Raw genomic sequence first — 20,615 nt, 5'->3', positions numbered from 1 at the left:
AAAGAGCACATTTTTTTAGCACATTATTGCAAATGTGTCTATGAATCATACATAAATAGTCAAATGACAAAGTTTTGTTTTGTTTTGTTTTGTTTTGAGATGGAATCTCACTCTGTCATCAGGCTGAAGTGCAGTGGCGCAATCTTAGCTCACTGCAACCTCTGCCTCCCAGGTTCAAGCGATTCTCCTGCCTCAGCCTCCTGAGTAGCTGGGACTACAGATGTGCACCACCACACCCAGCTAATTTTTGTATCTTTTGTAGAAATGCGATTTCACTATATTGGCCAAGATGGTCTCGATCTCTTGACTTTGTGATACGCCCACCTCGGCCTCCCAAAGTGATGACAAAGTTTTAAATTGACACTTACAAGGGAGTATTTAGACTCCTGAATACTGCATACAAAATGTATGAAGGAGTACTGAATATGTTTTCTTTTGTTGATAAATAATTCAGGATTTCTAGATTTAAATAACATACCACAAGCAGCCCTTGGGCAGGCTTTTCAATTTTCCTGATAAAATATCTATGGAAACATAGAATCGATGAAAATTCACAACCCCCCAAAAATTTAAAATTCCATGCAAACTATTGGTAGAATATAGAGAAACTTTTACTATCTTACTATGATTTGAAGATGAATTTAGAAAGAAATAAATGCTTTCACTAAAATCCAAAGACTTTTATTAACCAGAAAACTCAACAGACTCAACTGGTCTTGGATAATGTTGCTCAGTTAAATTTCACTTTCTCAGAGCTTTTTCCCCTCCCAAATTGCCAGAGGCTTTTGGTAAAATGCTCTTTCCTTCACACTATTTCTCTGATGACACATTTCATGTTGATCTGCTGGACTATCTCTGTCTCAGCCCTCTTTGTTTCTCTATCACAAAGTATATGCTCCTTTAGGAAGAAGATGATGATCTATTTCTGGTTCCTATCCCATCCTCAGAGTCGGGTGCAGTGCCTGGCACAAAAGAGAACAACAATTGGTATTTTTGAATCATTACTTTTTTCCCATCAAACAGTCTTATGAGTGACAGAACAAGTGAGATAGCAGGACAGAGCAACACACTGCATCTTAAAAGTCTTCCCCAAAAGTCAAATTTTATATATGACAACCAAAAAAAAAAAAAAAAAAAAGAAAAAAGAAAAAATAGAAGTCTAATTGCAACCTTGAGAGAGAATAGTAGTGTTTTAAATAATCTAATTAGAATATAAAATATTCACGAAGAAGGAACAGAAAGGAGGATAAATATTTATCTTGGTAAGAACATTTCTGTGGTCTGGAATGCCTGCTATGCAGTGGTGATTGGGCGGGCCATAGTGCAGAGTTGCCTGTGGTAGTTCATAGATCTGAGGGCTGACACTGAGTGTGGCAAAGTGAGTAGACATATTTGAAAACTGAACAATTTGCCTCTTCAAACACTAAGTCTGATCAATTTATAAGAAGTAAAATCCTACCATATCATTGCCATAGATCGAATCAGTGACATGGAATAAATACTCTCATAGCACAGAGTAAATAGAGAAAGAGAAGAAAAACAACAGGATAGCAACTGCAAAGAACAAATGCTAAATATCTACACTGAGGTATTCTTGGGGAGGAGATTAGAACAATAAATGAAGAATATAATAAAACTTGACCAAAGTGTTTTAAAGAAGATCACATATAGGAAGATTCACCACATCAAATATGTTAATTATCTCAAACATAATCAGTAGATACAAGGTAAATCTAATCTGAATCTTGAGAGTCTTTTTGAAAAACAGGACAAACTGGTCTTGTATGAAAGAGGAAATTTATGAGAATATCCAAGAAGATTTTTAAGAGGAAAAACAAGCTTGATGCAACTACTATATTACATCTGTAATAACTAAGACATTGTGGAATTGGCAAACAAATGGACAGATTGATAAATGAAACAGAGCAGAAAGCACAGGAACAGACTTGCACATATATGAAAACTTAATTATAACGGACTTGGTATTGCAGAACAATGAGGGAATAATTGAGTCTTAAGTAAAGTCTAGGGGACAGTTGGTGCCAATTTGTAAAAACAAACAAAGAAACAAACAAGTTTAAAATTAAGTCCACATGTCACAGTATATAATAATATCAACTTCAAGTAAGGACCAAATTTGAAAAGCATACTTTAAACTTTCAGAAGAGTATATTAGAAAGCACAATTTCCTTTTTCTTTCTCTTTTTCTTTCTTTTCTTTTCTTTTTTTTTTTTTTTTTTGAGATGGAGTTTTGCTCGTGTTGCCCAGGCTGGAGTGCAATGGCACAATCTCAGCTCACTGCAACTTCTGCCTCCCAGGATCAAGTGATTCTCCTGCCTCAGCCTCCCCAGTAGCCGGGATTACAGGCATGTACCACCACGCCCGGTTAATTTTGTAGTTTTAATAAAGATGGGGTTTCTCCATGTTGGTCAGGCTGGTCTCAAACTCATGACCTCGGGTGATTCGCCCACCTCGGCCTCCCAAAATGCTGGGATTACAGACTTGAGCCACCGTACCTGGCCAGAAAGCACAATTTCTAAACAAAATCTAGGAATGTGTTTCTTAAGCCAGATGAAAAAGTATTTAAACAATGCAGAGCAAGAGTGTTATATTTTACTGCATTAAAATTATAAGAATCAAATAATATCTTTGTAATAAAAATCAAGAAAAATCAACAGAGTAAACTACCAGTGTAATTTCAGTCCTGTGAATAATACATTTTAAAAACTACAAATCAATTAAATGAGAAAATATGCCAACCAATTAAAAAGTTCCCAAAAAGGAAAATATTGGAAAATAATAAAAAACTCAGATGATTAATTTTATTAGCTATTAGGAAAATGCAAAAATTACATTGAAGAATAATTTTACCCCCATTTAATTGATAAAAATAAAAATGTCTCCTATGTAAAATATTTTTGAACAGTAGATGACTGGAGTATAAATTAATATTGTCATCTTACAAATCAGTTTGGTATAACACATTAAATTTGACCCATGTGTCTAATATAGTCATAAACATTAGAGAGATTTTTGTTCACACACTAGAGAAGAGAGACATGAGAATGTCCAATGTGTAATTGCTCATAAATTGAAATGTCCATACCCAGCAGAATAAATACAATTTTGTACAAAAATACAAGTATTAAAAACAGTAAATACAATGGTAAAAATGAAATATGTGCAATTGTAAAAATTGAATATATGAAATATATATACAATGGCACAAATTAATAAGTACAATCACATACATAAATAGTGAAGAATCTTATGAACATAATGGTATGCTTAAAAAACAAGTTCCAGAAGAATAAGTACAGTATAATATTTATTTTAAAGCAATACAACAATAATAACCACAAAATAAGCAAAACTAATCAACATCATAACTAGGGATATATACAGTCAAGCTATAAGTGAAACACATGAATAATAAACACAAAATTCAACACATTATTCACTTCTTAAGGGAATGTAAAGATACTATAAATGGTACTCAAATAAGTTCTAATGATATTAAATAATGCATTATTTGTTAAGTTGGGTGTTATGCTCTTAGCTGTTTATGTTATAAATTGTATGACATAACCTGCATATACATTATGAACATTCACCTGCATTAAACAAATATTAAAATAATGTATAATGGAATAAAAATATGATTGTTGAAATAGAAAAAAACTCAATAATAAATAGCATATATGACTGACATCAAGTTGAAAACAATTATAATAAATGTGACATTCATAAGTTCATTCATTAAACTTATGAATTCAGCCAGAATGCAGAAAGCAGGGAAGAAGAAAAGAAAAAAAAAGAAGAGAAAAAAGAGAGAGAAAAACAAAGAATGATGGAAAAAAAGGAAGGAAGGAAGGAAGGAAAGAAGGAAGAAAGGAAGGAAGGAAGGAAAGAAGGAAGGAAGGAAGGAGGGGGGAAAGGAAGGAGAGAGAGAGAGAGAAACAAAGAAAATCAAGATACACACAGGAGTTTGAAGAACAAAATCTATAGTTGTGGGCAAAGGGACAAACATTGAAGAGAAAAAAAAATAATGATTCGACATCTACACTATTCATCAAAATCAAAATTGAATTTAGAAAGAAACTTCTCAAAGCTAACCAAAGGGTAAATCATACTACACACTGTGGAATACCAATTATTGACAGCAAATGGTTCATTGGCAAAAATGCAGTTCAGCAAAATATTCAAATTGCTGAGCAAATTTCACTTTTTTAATGTTTTATTGACAATTAAACTGTCATTCATAAGTAAAAGAAAGATAAATTCATATCTGTATATAAAAATAATATAGTTCAGTCTATTCAGATATTCATTAAAATTTTGTTACAGAATATTCAGTAAGAGAAAAAGTAAACCCCTGAAGAAAGGTAGTATGTTAGAAATGATGAGAACAAATGTTAATATATTTATATCAGCACATTTAATTAAGCAAAGGCTAAAAATATAATAACCAGCAGTTTTGTTACACTCAAAGTTTCCTAGAAAATCTGAGAAAAAGATGGAAAAAAAGAAGGTAAGTAGAATAAAAATAAATAATATAATTAATGACAGATATTTTATGCATTACCATTATTGCCAATGTGGTCTTTAAACTCAGCCCTGATACTAACAACTAAATGAAATATTATGTGATATTTGTGCAATTTAACAATATGATTTTGAATGTGATTTTCTAATATAATACCTACATTAGAGCTTCAATAAGTTAGCCTAGGATCAGTCAAACAAATTTATTTATAATACAAAATAACATCTAATTGTGATAACACTTATCATAATAAATTTAAAAACATTTTAAAAGAAATTCTCTTGAAAGTAGATAGAAATAAGGGAAAACTTCCTATTTTATATAATGCAAACTGCAACAAACCAATTAATTAGAACAAAGTGAAAGAGAGCTAAACCAAGAGCAAGTGAGGATTTTAGGAAGGCATAATGCTTTTCTATATTAACATTACTTTTAGGTGACAAATTATACTTGTACACATTTATGAGGTACAATGTGATGTTTTGATATATGTATATAATGTGGAATAATTAAATCAGGTTAATTAACATATCCATCACCTAATGTGCTTATTTTTTTTTTCCTGTGGTAAGACATTTGAAATTTAGTCTTTTAGCTATTTTGAAATATAGAATATATTATTAACTATAGCCACCATGATCATGACTAGTCAGTATCCTCCCAAGAGACTAATTTTTTTTTAATTTTAAAGAATAGTATCTTATTGAATACTTTTTATTCACAGAAAAATAAGCTTTAATCTACAATGAATGCCAGATTATACAGCAGAAAGCAATATTCTTAGTTATCCACACTGATAGAAAGGTTATTACTAAGTGAATAAAGCCATAAAATTATATTAACAAATATAGTGCTCTGTCTCAAAACATTCCACATGATTATTCACAATACTAATACAATTAGATCAGTCATTCAGTCAGGTTAAAGTATAACAGTACTGAAAAAAATGCAAAATCGAACATAAATTACATTAAAACCTTTGTTACATCAAATCAAAAATCAAATTTCTTACTAAATCCAGAAAAATGGTAAAATATAGAGTAATTTAAAATATTATATTAATGATACAGAATAAAAGTGGTAAACTCCAAAAATCTATAGGCATATCTGCAAACTTCAGACTTCAGAGTAGAATCTGACCACCCAAACATTAATGTAGCATTCTTCTAATTTTGTTTTGTTTAGCTTTTGAGACGGAGTCTCACTCTATCACCCAGGCCGGAGTGCCGTGGTGCCATCCTGGCCCACCACAACCCCTGCCCCCCAGGCTCAAGCGACCTCTCCTGCCCCAGCTGCTGAAGTAGCCAGGACCACAGGCACGCGCCACCATGCCCAGCTATCCCTGCATTTCTTTAGAGACAGAGTTTCAGCACGTTAGCCAGGCTGGCCTCCAACTCGGGACCCTAGGTGATCCTCCTGCGTCAGCCTCCGAAAGTGCTGGGACTACATTCGCAAGCCACCGCGCCTGGCGCCATTTGTCTAATTTGAAGATACAATTGTTACTTGCTATCCATGGGGTTTTGGTTTCACGATCCCCTAGGTCCTGAGGATGCTTAAGTCCCTTAGATAAAATCACACAAGGCCCGGCGCAGTGGTTCACGCCCACAGTCCCAGCACTCTGTGAGTGCGGTGGCAGGCAGATCATCCGAGATCAGGAGTTCAAGACCAGCCCGGCCAACACTGCAAAACCAGTCTCTACTCAGTTACCCAGGAAGGAGCGCAGTGGCACAATCTTGGCTCACCGCAGCCTCTACTTCCCAAGTAGCTGGGACTGCGGGCGTGCTGCATGGTTCCCAGTTAATTTTTTGTGTGTGTTCTTGGTAGACGGGGTTTCACTACGTTGGCCAGGCGGGTCTCGAACTTCTGACCTCAAGTGATCCGCCTCCCAAAGGGCGCTGCGACCTCTGCCTCCAGTGGCTGGGATTGCAGGCACCCGCCACCACGACCGGTTAACTTTTGTATTTTTTAGTAGAGACTAGTTAAAATTTTAACTAACTTTATGGTTCCGAAGCTAAATTCATTTTGAAACAAGCCATTTTACATATAATTTTAGTAAAAATATCCATTTTTACTAAATTGCAATTATTGAATTAAGATGTATAAATTTCTAGTTGACATTTAAAACGCTGCTATGATAAAATTTATCAAAGAAATACGTTTCTTCTTTGGGAAATAATATGCTCTCTTTTCAGGTGAACAGAAGCTGGTTATTACACACTTGAATACTGAAAAGCTAAGAATTACATTTTCTGTCCTTATTCATTATGTATTTAGAAATCTTAAATAAATGTAGCATTTATTCTGGACTAGTACACTTAGATATATGACTACTTTATCACTCATGAAGCCATCAAGGACTGAAGAGGAAAAGCAGTAGGTTGTAAAAAGATAGAATTAATAATTTATATTTGAAACTCTTGATTTGACTGTTATTTTTCTACCCACTGAAACTCTCTGTATTTAAAATGAATGCTAGTGAAGACAGATTCACTTAAAGTAATGCTGAGTCATAAACACTTCAGTGAGCCAAAAGTATAATTTAATAGCAAAAGAAGTGGAGCTTTGAACAGAGAAAAGGAGAAAATTGTATTATTAAAATGCTTGCCAAGAAGGTGAGCATGTTCAATTGACTCCCATTTTTTTGGGACATTTACTCAGAAGTATGCCATATTTCTAAAAATCAGGTCAAGTTTGTTATTGTGTTAATGCACTTTTGTGATTAATTTTACTAATGAAGAATATCCATTTTCACAAAGCATATGTACAAATAGTTCATTTTTGGAGAAAAGAGATTTGCAAGGTCAATTGAGCTACTATATAATACCGAATAGGTGCATTTCACTTTTTTAAGCAAAATAAAACTAAATTATGTTATCAATAAGAACAATAAAGAAGCATTTTAGTGTTCATACAATTGTAAAATTAAAAATCACAATGAATAGAAAAATAGATTTAGCTAGATACAGGTATTTCAATCATGTTAAAATTTAGCAGAGTATAAAAGAAAATGTCTCTCTAGAAAGTTGAATTTATATATTTTTAAGGATTTATAGTAGCATGAATCACACACAAACACAAATTTACTATAAGCCATAACTAAAATTTATTTGTTTTAATCAAAATGGTGAGAAACCAATTAAAATTACTTACTGTGTTCCCAGAGCCAACTTTAGAACTTGTTTTAAATTATAACTCTATTTTGTTTTTTTGTTTTTTGTTTTTTAATTCAATGCTGTTTGAAAAAGTATCTCCCTGCATTAAATTTAATTCTGGAATACCTGTTGAAGGTTCCAAATAGATAAATTTCCTGATGCTGCCACTGTGGTCTTGAGGCCACAATTGTAAAACACTGCAGTAATGTCTTTGATACTAGTTTCCGGCCAGACTACTGAAGAGAATAAACTAAATATCAAGGGAGTAACATAATTATAGCCCATAGAAAGAAAATGTAAAAGAATCAATATTTATTTCCTTGTTTTGTTTCACAGCGATTAAAAGTTGGTTATAAGCGCAAGTAATTATTTTGTTAGTATATTCAACATACAAATCTAGTATATTTATTTAGCATAGAGTTTATTTATTTATTTAGAGCCTAAATAGGGCTTTACTACATCTACAAAGAGGAAATTAAAGTATAACACAATTATTTATTTGAGATTAATAGAAATTATCTGTGCAACAAAAGACAAACAGATGTTAAAGCTCCTTAGTATACTGGAATAACACAAAAATATATGTCTCCACAAAGCTAGTTATAGAAGTACAGGGATTTCAACAGGGGCTTAAAACCCGGGAAATGTCTTTCCTTGGTTTCCTGGAGCAGGAAGGGGAGCTGACCCTTTGCCATCTAGCCGCACTGTGTAAAAAGTTCATAAGGCAGCTGTGATCACCAACAGCAGTTTTCCATGGATCCTGAAACTTCCTTACTCTCTAAAAACCAGTGGTGACCATGACTGCCAATAGATGCTTCCAATAGATGACCCTCTTTCCTTCAGCTTTGGCAACCATTTTTTGATTACCCATTCCTTGTATAAAATCCTTTCCTGCTTAGAATAACTATAATGGCCTTGGTCTTCATGTTTAAATGCTGACCAATACAGACAGGTTTCATTGTTTTTACTAAGATGTTGAAGAGAGGCTTTTAAATGAAGGTGACCCTTGAACTGAGATTTCAAGTTATTCCACAGACACAAGAGATGGAGGACTTCTAGACAGAGGAAACCACATGAGCAAGAATTTCATTGTACATTTAGAATGTACAATGAATTGTACTTAGAATTGTACTTAGAATTCCATTGTACATTTTGCAAATAAATAGTGTGTATTAAAAGTATTTACAACAGAAAAAGGATTAATGACATCTGGCATAATCAGGGGAGGTGTGCTAAAGACACTGGGTTTTGAAAAAGTGCACAGTACTCAGGAATATAAATAGGAGAAGCTCTACTCTAATTTGAATGCAAAATATTTCAGACTGACATGAACAAAAGATCACAAGAAAATTAGTAAAACTAGTGTTTCGAGTTAGAAAGACATTACTCATCAGACTGTAAGAGACAAAGTTTGAGATGTGAGTTGACACCACACTGGTCATATATGTGATGGTTTTGCATACAATAAAACATTTTTTGAAGTTAAATACTAAGTATTTTTTTTTTGTTTGCTCCTCTAGATGTACTTTTTACTCTTCTTAACTCTGTTTTCTACTCTGGTGGCCGAACTAATAGATTGATTCTATCATTTCTGGTTAAGTTGGGCTAATGGAAGGCACTAGCATGGGATCTGGAAGGCACAGGATGGTCAGGTTGGGCTATTTGGTCTCCAACTGCCTTCATGCTGGTTTTCTGAGAGGAAGCACACCATGGTAGCAGAAGTTCAAGCCCTACTTGTGGTCGTCTTCTTGGGTTCTGGTAATTCTCCTTCTCCTTGTCCTTTCAGGTCTAGTAGAGGGCCTAAATTCTCCACTAGTAAGATAATTCCCATGCTGGCTTCCCATGCTGGTTGACTTTCCTAAATCTGGCCCAAATCTTTGTGTCATGTCTTTTGTCAGGAGCTCAGCTGAACTGTGGCCTTCTGGGGAGGCCTCAGGAAACTTACGATCATGGCAGAAGCAAAGGAGAAGCAGGCACATCTTAACGTGACTGGAGCAGGAGGAAGAGAGAGGCCAGGGAAGGTGCTGCACACTTTTAAACAAGCACATCCGCTGAGGCCTCTATCACAAGAACGGCACTAAGGGAATTGTACTAAACCATTGGAAGTCACCTCCATGATCCAATCTCCTCTCACTGGACCCTACCTTTCAGCACTGGGAATTACATTTCAAAATGAGATTTGGGTGGGAGCAGATCCAAACCATCTCAGCATCAGATAAAGAGACATAGGAATGAAAACACCAGGCTAGGAATTTACCCAAAGAACATGATTTCATAGAGGAGCTTGAGTCGCTGACTGACTTGACTCTTGAGAGCCTGCAATGCACTGGCTGTGCACCAGGTCTACTGTAAGGAGGGCAGCTTTCCTCTTGAGGCTTGCCAGGTAGTCTTTGTAATTGCACACGGTCAGGCTCAAAAATCATACACAGGTTTTAAACCAAGAGCAAAGCTCCTTATCTTTCAAGGTCAGCCAGGAACCTAATCAATGCAGTTACTGTTGCAGAGCCTCAGAATGAGATTCTGAGATCGGTTTGTTCACATTTTTGAAGAGCACACAGAAACCTCCTTCTTGGTGTATAGTTGTGAATGACAGGGTTAATCATTGGCTTGCAGTTGTCTCATAATTACTCAAATTAACACCAGTATCTACTTAGAAGGCAGTGTTGGTGGCAGTTAGACGTTGAGAGCTCTATAGCTGTGGCACATAGTCACCAGTAATAATAATTTAAAAATAGCATATTGTGAGGTAAACTGGCTGCCTTAGAATAAATAACTAACATGCTAAAACAAATTTGTAAAGACTATATATCTTTTTCTTTTTAAAGATCATTGCAATTGAGTATTAATTGTATGAACTCACTGAAATATTTATTTCAATTTACAACAAAATCATATATGAGAATTGTAAATTTATTGATCTTAATAATGTAAATACATGCTGCATATATCAACAAAAAACAATACATGTGTAGAATTATATAGAGAGAAAATAAAATTTTATTATGTCCTTCATGTTACCATGATAACAATGTGACCACATATTTTCAAAATAAATTCTATATAAATACATCTGAGAACTGTTTGTCTGCTATTTTAAACGTGTGATCAAGTAGTCTAGATTACCTAACGATAGACAGTCTACATTTCAGAGACTGATATCAATAGCCTCTAAAATGTTGTTAACTGTTTCTGTTTGGGCCTGGATATGATCTTTGACCTTAGAAGGGATACTAAAAAGATTAACCTTTTTTTTTTTTTTTTGTCTAGTTAGTTGCAAATAGGTAAATATAAAATCAAAATTCTTTCATAAACAATATGTCATCATCTCATATATAAAATGTGTCTTTTCAGAAAAAAAAGAGAAATGAAAATATATTTTAGCTGATGTATAGAGTACCTTCCCTTCTAGTCATTTATTTTCCTTGAATACACAACTAAATCAGTTAGCATTCATGAAATTTTTGCTATACTCATAGAACTTTCCTTGCCTTGGTGTTATATTGTATAATGAATAAATTGATTTGAAATTTCAATTTTTACCTTTATACATTATTTTCTCCCTAGAATTTAGGTAAAAACTATGAAAAAGTCACTTACTAAATTTAAATTCCTGAGAAATAAAAATGTAGTAAGGTGTCTCATGTGCACCTGGATCACAGAGAGGTGACAACATGACTCTAAGCAATGTCCAGAGGAATACATGGGTCTCTCCCTCACTTCTGCTTCCTTTTCAGAACCACTGGGACCTTTACAAAAATGGAATCCAAAACTCTTTATTGGTTCTTTCCTGGCATAAAGCGCTAGCTTTCATTTGGTGCAATGGGGCCTGAGCTATTTACTTTCCAAAAAGTATAATTATTGATCAATTTATTTGTAATAAAACCGAGTCAATGAATAACAACAAAACACCTATTTAACTTCCCAAATGTTAATAAATTCCAAAGATAGCATCTTGAACAAATAATTTGGTTCAAAATCTCCCATTTATTGGCTACATTTTCACTAAACATCACATTTGTTCATCTAAAATAACTTTTCAAACTCTTTTAGATAGAGACATAGTATAATATTTCACTTACTCATAAACATTTACAGTCTATTGAGTATTACTACAGAATCCTACATAAATATGCTACTTTTTATAATCCAATATAAATATGTTTTATAAGATAGGTGACAGTTTGCAAATGATAAAATATTGATTTAATTTAAAAAATGCATATTACTTGTGTATATAAGACTGGGAATTGTGTTAAAATTATTTTTGCAATAATCATTCCTGACATTTATACTGAGAATTAGAGAACCTTCACAAATAACCTCATCTGATTCTTACATCTACTTTGTGATGTAGGGCAGGAAATAGCCTTAGAGAGGTTAAGTGGCTTGTCCAAAGTCCAAGTATTAAGAGGCAGCAATAAATCCAGAAATCAGGTCTTTTTTACAAGGTCATTGCTCTCTCTACACTAATACTCTAATGGACCTGACACACACAAAAAACTTTATTAACATAATATAATGTAATATAATACAATATAATATAATTGGATGTATTTCCCTTACTAAAAAAAAAAATTGCATTGAAAAATGAAAAATTATAGAAAATAAAACTAAGAAAACTGAGGAAGACAGTTATTTTCATATTTTAATATTTAACTAATATTTCCTTTGTGTAATATAACTATACATTTTACATATTAAATTTAATGGGCTTAAAGGAAAATATATTCTGTTCCATTTCATACTAGTTTAAATGTTCTGAAAAAATATTGGTATTATCAATAATAAGATCTAAATCCAAATTAGGGTTATGTTTTTCCTGGACAATCTCTTTAAATTTTAAAGGATACTTTCCCTTTCTGTCATTTGTCATCACAGTCTAAATCAGAAGACTTTTTTGTTCTGGACAGGAGCAAGCTCACTGTCCTCTGGGCACACTGTGCAGGCATCCCTGCCCTCTTAACTCAAACAAGTACTATCATCCCAAGTCTGTGCATCCATGGATCAGCCCTCTGAGCCATTCTTTCTTCATTTTCTCCCTTTTCTGTTCCTTTCAGTCAAGGCTCGCACCATTTTGATTGATATAAATTCTCAAACTCTTGTCAGTCCCCTGCACAATTCAAGAGAGTTTAAGCCATTAAGTGGGCCCTCCATAAATGTTTTCTGGTTAACCACATCTCTATTCATGGTGTTTGCTAAGATAGTTCATTGGATCCATGTGTCACACACCTATTCTTTTTATTTAGCATAGCTATCCAACCACTTGGATGTTTTTTCCAGTGGATACTTTCAAAGTGATTCATCTCATACTTTTGACTTTTAGTTCTTTGTTTTGGTTAAGCAAGTTTTTACTAGCCCTAAATACATTCAGCTATACCACACTAAATCTTTTTAAATTTCAGTTTTGATACTTTATCTTTAATCTGACCTGTGTTTTGCAGTATGATGTAAAATAGGAATCTAATTTATTAATTTGCATATATGCAAATTTTCAATTGTTCAAGAAAAGTTCATTAAATAGTTCACCAATCATTAATTGGTTCAGCAAAATATGCTTTTGATACTTTTATTGAAATTACATTAAATGTATAGTTTAATATGAAAAATATTAAGTTTTAATATTAAATTCTCACATTCATGAACATACTTATCTGATCATTGTACATTGAATTCTTTAAAGCCCAGTTTATAACTTCTGCCCGCATATTCTTGCCATGTGACTTCCCAGTTTCTTTCACTAAAAAGGTGATATTATTTCACTATTCCTCAATTGTAGACTGGCTTTGTAACCTACTTTGGTCAATGTGATATTATTCAAAGGTGAAACAAGAAGAGGCATTTAAGGTGGCAAGCACATTCATTTGTTTTTTCTTGATCCTCTGCCATAGCCAAAAAGGCTAGCCTGTTAGAAAGAATGAAAGACTCATGGCCAGGTCACTCCATGACCCCAGATGTTCATCACAGTCTCCATACTACAAAGAAATCTCCCAGCTGAAGTCAGCCTAAATAATTATTGTTTTAAGCCATTGAGTTGTGGAGCAATTTGTTACACAGCATTCTTGAGGTTATTTAAAAAGTGAAACACACTCAAGCTACTGAAGTTTATGTATGGAATATAATACAAATTATGTATGGAATATTCTCCTGAACATTTTTGTATTTCTTTCCTCCAAGTTTACTCTTAAATATCTTATAATTTTTGTTGATTTTATTACTACAACATTTTGTCTATTTTATTTTATTATTTGGAAACTCTTGGCATGCTACTAACTTTTGCATGCTAATGTCATGCAAAACACACTTTTAAGTACTATGTTCCTTTTGCTGCAAAAACAGTAAGACACCTAGGAATATACCTAACCAAGGAGGAGAAAGACCTCTACAAGAAAAATACAAAACACTGCAGAAAGAAATCATAGATGACACAAATAAAAACACATCCCATGCTCTTGGATGAGTAGAATCAATGTTGTGTAAATAAGCAGACTACCAAAAGCAATCTACAAATTCTATGCAATCCCCATCAAAATACTACCATCATTCTTTAAAGAACTAGAAAAAGCAATTCCAAAATTCATATGAAAACAAAATGAGTCTGCATAGCCAAAGAAAGACTAAGCAAAAATAACAAATCTGGAGACATTACATTACCTGATTTCAAACTATACTATAAGGCCATCGTCAATAAAACACAATGGCACTGGTATGAAAATGGCACATAGAACAATGGGACAGAATTGAGAACCTAGAAATAAACCCAAATACTTACAGCCAACTGATTTTCAACAAAGAAAACAAAAACATAAAGTGGGGAAAGGACACTCAATTCAACAAATGGTGCTGAGATAATTGGCAAGCCACATGTAAAAAAATGAAGCTGCATCCTCATCTATCACCTTATACAAAAATCAGCTCAACATGGACCATGGACTTAAATCTAAGATCTGAAACAATAAAAAATTTACAAGATAACACTGGAAAAACATTCTAGACATTGGGTTAGACAAAGATTTCATGACTAAGTATGTAAAAACAAATGCAACAAAAACAACGATAAACAGGTGGGACTTAATTAAATTAAAGAGTTTTTGCACAGCAAAAAGAATAATCAGTGAACAGATAACCCACAGAGTGGGAGAAAATCTTCACAATGTATACTTCTGACAAAACATTAACATCCAGAATCTACAAGGAACTCTAACAATTTAGCAAGAAAAAAACAAACAGTTCCATAAAAAGCGGGTTAAGGATGTGAATAGACAATTCTCAAAAGAAGATATACAAATGGCCAACAAACATGAAAAATGCTCAACATCACTAATGATCAGTGAAATGCAAATCAAAACCTCAATGCAATAAGACCTTACTCCCGCAAAAATGGCCATAGTAAAAAAAATAAAAAAATAATAGATGCTAGTGTAGAGATGCAGTGAAAAGGGAACACTTCTACACCCTGGTGGGAATGTAAACTACTACAACCACGGAGGAAAAAAGCGTGAAGATTTCCTAAAGAACTAACAGTAATACTATCATTTGATCTAGCAATCTCACTACGGGGTATCTACCCAGAGGAAAATAAGTCATTATATGAAAAAGATACTTATACACGCATGTTTATAGGAGCACAATTCACAATTGCTAAAATGTGGAACCAGCCCAAATGCCCGTCAATCAACAAGTGGATAAAGGGATTGTGTGTGTGTGTGTGTGTGTGTATACACATATATATGTGTATATATATACATATATATTTTTTATATATATAGGAAAACTACTCAGTCGTTAAAAAAAAAAAAAAGGATAAATAATGGCATTCACAGCAACCTGAATGGTATTGGAAACTATTATTCTAAATGAGGTAACTCAGGAATAAAGAAACAAACATATATATTTTTTCCACTAGTAAATAGGAGTTAAGCTATGAGGATGCAAAGGCATAGAAATTATACAAATGGACTTTGAGCACTTGGGAAAGGGAGGGAAGGGGGTGAGAGATAAAATACTATAAATTGGGTTCAATGTATACTGCTCAGGTGATGGGTGCACCAAAATCTCATAAATCACCACTAAAGTATTTATTCGTGAAATCAAATGTCACTTGTTCCCCAAAAACCTATGGAAATTAAAAAAAAAAATTGTAACTACTGGTAATTGAAGGGTATATTCAGGGAAACATGAATGTATGGCTCCTGGGTAGCAATCCTCAATCTTTGAGTTTCAATAAACTTTATGTAATCATTAAAATAATAAATGGGGGGGCGGAGCAAGATGGCCCAATAGGAACAGCTCCAGTCTCCAGCTCCCAGCGCGAATGACACAGAAGACGTGTGATGTCTGCATTTTCAACTGAGGTACAGGGTTCATCTCACTAGGCAGTGCTGGATAATCAGTGCTGGTCAGCTGCTGCAGCCCGAACAGCGAGAGCTGAAGCAGGGCAAGGCATTGCCTCACCTGGGAAGCGTAAGGGGGAAGGGAATCCCTTTTCCTAGCCAGGGGAACAGAGACACACAACACCTGGAAAATTGGGTAACTTCCACCCCAATACTGTGCTGTACCAAGGGTCTTAGAAAACAGCACATCAGGAGATTACATCCCACACCTGGCCGGGAGGGTCCCACGCTGGCAGAGCCTCCCTCATTGCTAGCACAGCAGTCTGCAATCTAATGGCAAGGCAGCAGCAAGGCTGGGGGAGGGGCGCCCACCATTGCTGAGGCTTAAGTAGGTAAACAAAGCCTCTGGGAAGCTCCAACTGGGTGGAGCCAACAGCAGCTCAAGGAGGCCTGCTTGTCTCTGTAGACTCCACCTCTGGGGACAGGGCACAGCTAAACAACAACAAAAAAGCAGCAGAAACCTCTGCAGATGCAAACGACCCTGTCTGACAGCTTTGAAGAGAGCAGTGGATCTCCCAACATGGAGGTTGAGATCTGAGAATGGACAGACTGCCTGCTCAAGTGGGTCCCTGACCCCTGAGTAGCCTAACTGGGAGACATCCCCCACTGGGGGCAGACCGACACCCCACACCTCACAAGGCAGGGTACACCCCTGAGACAAAGCTTCCAAAGCAAGAATCAGACAGGTACACTTGCTGTTCAGCAATATTCTATCTTCTGCAGCCTCTGCTGCTGATACCCAGGCAAACAGGATCTGGAGTGGCCCTCAAACAATTTCCAACAGATCTACAGCTGAGGGTCCTGACTGTTAGAAGGAAAACTAACAAATAGGAAGGACATCCACACCAAAACCCCATCAGTACATCACCATCATCAAAGACCAAAGGCAGATAAAACCACAAAGATGGAGAAAAAGCAGGGCAGAAAAGCTGGAAATTCAAAAAATCAGACTGCATCTCCCCCTCCAAAGGAACGCAGCTCATCGCCAGCAACAGATCAAAGCTAGATGGAGAATGACTTTGATGAGTTGAGAGAAGAAGGCTTCAGTCCATCAGACTTCTCAGAGCTAAAGGAGGAATTACGTAACCGGCGCAAAGAAACTAAAAATCTTAAGAAAAGAATGGAAGAATGGATAACTAGAATAATCGATGCAGAGAAGGCCATAAATGAACTGACAGAGATAAAAACCATGACACGAGAAATACATGACAAATGCACGAGCTTCAGTAACTGACTCGATCAACTGGAAGAAAGAGTATCAGCAATTGAGGATCAAATGAATGAAATGAAGCAAGAAGAGATGTCTAAAGAAAAAAGAAGAAAAAGAAATGAACAAAGCCTTCAAGAAGTATGGGATTATGTGAAAAGACCAAATCTACATCTGATTGGGGTGCCTGAAAGTGAGGGGGAAAATGGAACCAAGTTGGAAAACACTCTTCAGGATATCATCCAGGAGAATTTCCCCATCCTAGTAAGGCAGGCCAACATTCAAATTCAGGAAATACAGAGAACACCACAAAGATACTCCTCGAGAAGAGCAACTCCAAGACACATAATTGTCAGATTCACCAAAGATGAAAATAAGGAAAAACTGTTAAGGGCAGCCAGAGAGAAAGGTCGGGTTACCCACAAAGGGAAGCCCATCAGACTAACAGCAGATCTCTCGGCAGAAACTCTACAAGCCAGAAGAGAGTGGGGGCCAATATTCAACATTCTTAAAGAAAAGAATTTTAAACCCAGAATTTCATATCCAGCCAAACTAAGTTTCATAAGTGAAGGAGAAATAAAATCCTTTACAGATAAGCAAATGCTTAGAGATTTTGTCACCACCAGGCCTGCCTTACAAAAGACCCTGAAGGAAGCACTAAACATGTAAAGGAACAACTGGTACCAGCCATTGCAAAAACATGCCAAAATATAAAGACCATCTATGCTAAGAAGAAACTGCATCAACTAACGAGCAAAATAACCAGTTAATATCTTAATGACAGGATCAAGTTCACACATAACAATATTAACCTTAAATGTAAATGGACTAAATGGTCCAATTAAAAGACACAGACTGGCAAATTGGATAAAGAGTCAATACCTATCGGATTGCTGTATTCAGGAGACTCATCTCACATGCAGAGACACACATAGGCTCAAAATAAAGGGATGGAGGAAGATTGACCAAGCAAATGGAGAACAAAAAAGGCAGGAGTTGCAATCCTAGTCTCTGATAAAACAGACTTTAAAGCATCAATGATCAAAAGAGACAAAGAAGACCATTACATAATGGTAAAGTGATCAATTCAACAGGAAGAGCTAACTATCCTAAATATATATGCACTCAATACAGGAGCACCCAGATTCATAAAGCAAGTCCTTAGAGACTTACAAAGAGACTTAGATTCCCATACAATAATAATGGGAGACTTTAACACCCCACTGTCAAAATTAGACAGATCAATGTGACAGAAAGTTAACAAGGATATCCAGGAATTGAACTCATCTCTGCACCAAGCAAACCCAATAGACATCTACAGAACTCTCCACCCCACATCAACAGAATATACATTCTTCTCAGCACCACATCACACTTATTCCAAAACTGACCACATAATTGGAAGTAAAGCACTCCTCAGCAAATGTACAAGAACAGAAATTATAGCAAACTGTCTCTCAGACCACAGTACAATTAAGCTAGAACTCAGGACTAAGAAACTCAATCAAAACCGCTCAACTACATGGAAAATGAACAACCTGCTCCTGAATGACTACTGGGTACATAACGAAATGAAGGCAGAAGTAAAGATGTTCTTTGAAACCAATGAGAACAAAGATACAACATACCAGAATCTCTGGGACACATTTAAAGCAGTGTGTAGAGGGAAATTTATAGCACTAAATGCCCACAAGAGAAAGCTGGAAAGATCTAAAATTGACACTCTAACATCACAATTAAAAGAACTGGAGAAGCAAGAGCAAACACATTCAAAAGCTAGCAGAAGGCAAGAAATAACTAAACTCAGAGCAGAACTGAAGGAGATAGAGACACAAAAAACCCTCCAAAAAATCAATGAATCCAGGAGTTGGTTTTCTGAAAAGATCAACAAAAATGATAGACTGCTAGCAAGACTAATAAAGAAGAAAAGAGAGAAGAATCAAATAGATGCAATAAAAAATGATAAATGGGATATCACCACTGACCCCACAGAAATACAAACTACCATCAGAGAATACTATAAACACCTCTACACAAATAAATTAGAAAACCTAGAAGAAATGGATAATTTCCTGGACACTTTCACTCTCGCAGGACTAAACCAGGAAGAAGTTGAATCCCTGAATAGACCAATAGCAGGCTCTGAAATTGAGGCAATAATTAATAGCCTACCAACCAAAAAAAGTCCAGGACCAGATGGATTCACAGCTGAATTCTACGGGAGGTACAAGGAGGAGCTGGTACCAATCCTTCTGAAACTATTCCAATCAATAGAAAAAGAGGGAATCCTCCCTAACTCATTTTATGAGGCCAACATCATCCTGATACCAAAGCCTGGAAGAGGTACAACCAAAAAAGAGAATTTTAGACCAATGTCTCTGATGAACATCGATGCAAAAATCCTCAATAAAATACTGACAAACCGAATCCAGCAGCACATCAAAAAGCTTATCCACCATGATCAAGTGGGCTTCATCCCTGGGATGCAAGGCTGGTTCAACATATGCAAATCAATAAACATAATCCAGCATATAAACAGAACCAGAGACAAAAAACACATGATTATCTCAATAGATGCAGAAAAGGCCTTTGACAAAATCCAACAGCACTTCATGCTACAAACTCTCAATAAATTCGGTATTGATGGAACGTATCTCAAAATAATAACAGCTATTTATGACAAAACCACAGCCAATATCATACTGAATGGGCAAAAACTGGAGGCATTCCCTTTGAAAACTGGCACAAGACAGGGATGCCCTCTCTCACCACTCCTATTCAACATAGTGTTGGAAGTTCTGGCTAGGGCAATCAGGCAAGAGAAAGAAATCAAGGGTATTCAGTTAGGAAAAGAAGAAGTCCAATTGTCCCTGTTTGCAGATGACCTGATTGTATATTTAGCAAACCCCATTGTCTCAGCCCAAAATCTCCTTAAGCTGATAAGAAACTTCAGCAAAGTCACAGGATAAAAAATTAAGTGCAAAAATCACAAGTATTCTTATATACCAGTAACAGACAAACAGAGAGCCAAATCATGAATGAACTTCCATTCACAATTGCTTCAAAGAGAATAAAATACCTAGGAATACAACTTACGAGGGATGTAAAGGACCTCTTCAAGGAGAACTACAAACCACTGCTGAAATAAAGGCAGACACAAACAGATGGAAAAACATACCATGCTCATGGATAGGAAGAATCAATATTGTGAAAATGGCCATACTGCCCAAGGTAATTTATAGATTCAATGCCATCCCCATCAAGCAACAAATGACTTTCTTCACAGAATTGGAAAAAACTGCTTTAAAGTTCATATGGAA

The 20,615-nt window shown here is 35.3% G+C and overlaps 2 long non-coding RNA genes across 3 annotated transcripts in view; one reads left to right on the top strand and one right to left on the bottom strand.

The window, feature by feature from the left end:
• The window catches only part of LOC105484611 (uncharacterized), a 151,133-nt gene extending 140,684 nt beyond the window's left edge, over positions 1–10,449 (top strand). Inside the window, exon 7 of the long non-coding RNA XR_011612147.1 lies at positions 9,597–10,449. This is a non-coding gene — a long non-coding RNA (uncharacterized lncRNA). The remainder of the gene's footprint in view (positions 1–9,596) is intronic.
• LOC139357981 (uncharacterized) overlaps positions 685–20,615 on the bottom strand; it is a 36,280-nt gene continuing 16,349 nt past the window's right edge. For both annotated transcript variants that reach the window (XR_011612144.1, XR_011612145.1), the window contains one exon: positions 685–962. This is a non-coding gene — a long non-coding RNA (uncharacterized lncRNA). The remainder of the gene's footprint in view (positions 963–20,615) is intronic.

This window comes from Macaca nemestrina, chromosome 1 (assembly GCF_043159975.1).
Source record: "Macaca nemestrina isolate mMacNem1 chromosome 1, mMacNem.hap1, whole genome shotgun sequence".
Taxonomy (NCBI): domain Eukaryota; kingdom Metazoa; phylum Chordata; class Mammalia; order Primates; family Cercopithecidae; genus Macaca; species Macaca nemestrina.
This window is presented reverse-complemented; position numbering and strand designations above follow the sequence as displayed.